Source organism: Wasmannia auropunctata, unplaced genomic scaffold (assembly GCF_000956235.1).
Source record: "Wasmannia auropunctata unplaced genomic scaffold, wasmannia.A_1.0 LD336053.1, whole genome shotgun sequence".
Classification (NCBI taxonomy): Eukaryota; Metazoa; Arthropoda; class Insecta; order Hymenoptera; family Formicidae; genus Wasmannia; species Wasmannia auropunctata.
In genome coordinates, this window is record NW_012026837.1 from 6,660,834 (window position 1) to 6,663,464 (window position 2,631).

Below are 2,631 nucleotides of genomic sequence, written 5' to 3' on the forward strand. Positions count from 1 at the left end.
GACAACTGTGTATCCAAGTCGATGTTGAATCTGTTGAGAGGAACGAATCCTGGGAAGAAAAACAAAAGAACAAAGCTACTGGAAGTGTGGATAGTGCACAGTACTGTTCTCGTTTTGGGAATGCATGAATTGTTAATTAAAATGGAACGATTGATTATTTGTTGTACATACTGTGCAGCAGAACACAATAACCTGAATGATACCAATGCTCCGCGAAGCTGAGCATTGCATTCTATGAAAAAGAAGTCCGTTCCGGAAGGTATTCTTTACATCTCTTCACTGAGGTTTGGAATTCAAATATTTTTTCACAGTATGTGATTTCGAATATACATTGCATTCGCAAAATGATGTTATTCCTTAAAATCAAGTTTGGGCTTATAGTAGTATCGTCCAATTCATCGCAAGGGATGCTATTGCATGATTGTTCAGTAATATGGCAATCCGTTCAAAATACCAGGCTTGATTCTATCTTGAATGCATGAAGGTCTGATGAGCTCCCTTTCGTATTTAAAGCAGCAAATACTCTAGTAGTTTTTGAGAAAATATGATGATGGAAGCTCAACAATGACATGCTGAAATGAGACCGGCACTACCACCATGTGAAAAACTCCATTGATTTTTGAGATTTCAAGTTGCCCGTTCTCAGACTCTAATTGCTCGGACAGCAAACGGTTCTAGGAGGTTGTGAGCTACATCGGTAGGAAGAAAATACCACAGTTTGGAGCGATTCTGACGTGGTCCAAAAAACGGCCTTATTGACACCCCTCCTTTTCAAGTAAATTTACTATTTATTCAATAATTGATTTTTCCTTTATCTTTCTCGAAGCAAAAGTCAAAGAAGAAATTGCAGGGATAGATTTATTTTTAATTTAACTAGAAATCGATTATTTCTTGTTTATAAAGAAATATATAAAACATGGAAATATAGATAATTTTCTGAAATTATATTTTAAACATTATTCTAATTATAATTTTAGTTATAATTTCATAAATAAAGTAATGTATTATTAATATTATTGTTGTACATTTAATGGCAGACTTATTAAGTTATATATTAATTTTAATTCATACTCTTTCTATTATTTTTCGAATATAGAACTCGTGTGTGCACAATAATTTTTTATTATGTTGAAACAGCATATGTATATATTTCCGTCGTCTATACTGGGTGTTTGGTACTCAATGGTACAGCGCTCGTGGGCAGGTAGTGTGAATCAAACTGAACAAAAAAGTTCTCTACCATTTTGCGATCTTTGTAATAGTTTTCGAGATATTAATATATAAAGCTCGTCGAATCTAAACGCGTGGCGAGATACGCCCGCCCGCCGCGGACTACGATCACCACCTCCGCGCGCCTAGTGAGTGGCGCATAGTGGGAGTAATTGATTTAACGCCACTATGCGGTCGCCTAGTGCGCGGCGCGGAGTGGGGGTAATTGCACGCTTATCAATGCTGTTGGCGACCGCGGTCTGCGGAGGGCGGGCATATCTCGCCGCGCGTTCAGATTCGACGAGCATTATATATTAATATCTCGAAAACTATTGCGAAGATCGTAAAATGGTAGAGGACTTTTTTGTTCAGTTTGGTCGACACTACCTGCTCACGAGCGCTATACCACTGAGTACCAGACACCTTGTATACAGATCATTTTTTGTTCAAAATTACTCAAAATTGCCTAAAGGCAACATATATTGCGTATATGTATAAGAATTATTATATACACAGAAATATTATTGTGATCATTTCGATTGTGGCATACTTATGAAAACAAATTCATCAACAATTTCTAAAAAAAAGTTAATTAGTCAAGAGCTGGAACTGCTACTATTAGTTACTTCAGTAAATAAGAAATATTGAATCTATACTTTTTAAAATGTTAATATTACATATAATTTTTGATTATTTTTGCATAATATTTTGTAAATATTATACAAACATTATATAATAACATATGGTTTTAAAAATATTTTTTAAATATTTTAAATATATAAATTAAATTATTTTTTTAATGTTATACTGTAACACGTTTCATTATTATGTTTAAGACATAAATATAACATAACAGTGAATAATGTTAAAGTGAATGTTTTTTCAACGTCAAATCTATATGTTGTTCATTTTTCTACATTGATTAATATAATGTTGCTGCAACATTGAAACAACATTGAACAAATTGATATTAACATCGCTCATCCGAAAACATCAGTAATACACAGCATCAACAGATGGACTTGGCAGAATATACAACATTTCTCGTAAATAAAAAAATACAGCAGGGTTGGCCAACTCGGGGCACGCGTGCCACTATAGTGGCATGCGAAGGCATTCTCAGTAGTACGCTTAAAGGAGCATGCACTTAGAGAAAAATTAAAAGAACCAAAATAACGCAGTGAAATACTAATCGCATATTCCACTCAAATCTATTTTTTACAGTTACACTTTCTGGCTGCGCTCATTTTGTTCATTTTCATGCTAAAAATATTAGGCTAATACACTGGTCCAAAAAATTAAAGGATCACCTGTTCTAGCCTCCAAAAATAGGCAAAATTCAAGAGAGTGTAACTTCGTCAAAAATGATCGTATCGAGATGATCAAAAAAGCATTTTACAGCTTGAAATCTCTACTTTCCAA

The 2,631-nt window shown here is 34.1% G+C and overlaps 2 protein-coding genes across 5 annotated transcripts in view; both read right to left on the reverse strand.

The window, feature by feature from the left end:
* LOC105451268 overlaps nucleotides 1–2,631 on the reverse strand; it is a 127,748-nt gene that overhangs the window by 30,003 nt on the left and 95,114 nt on the right. The gene's annotated exons all lie outside the window — the stretch shown is intronic.
* The window catches only part of LOC105451329 (28S ribosomal protein S28, mitochondrial-like), a 4,841-nt gene that overhangs the window by 409 nt on the left and 1,801 nt on the right, over nucleotides 1–2,631 (reverse strand). The gene's annotated exons all lie outside the window — the stretch shown is intronic.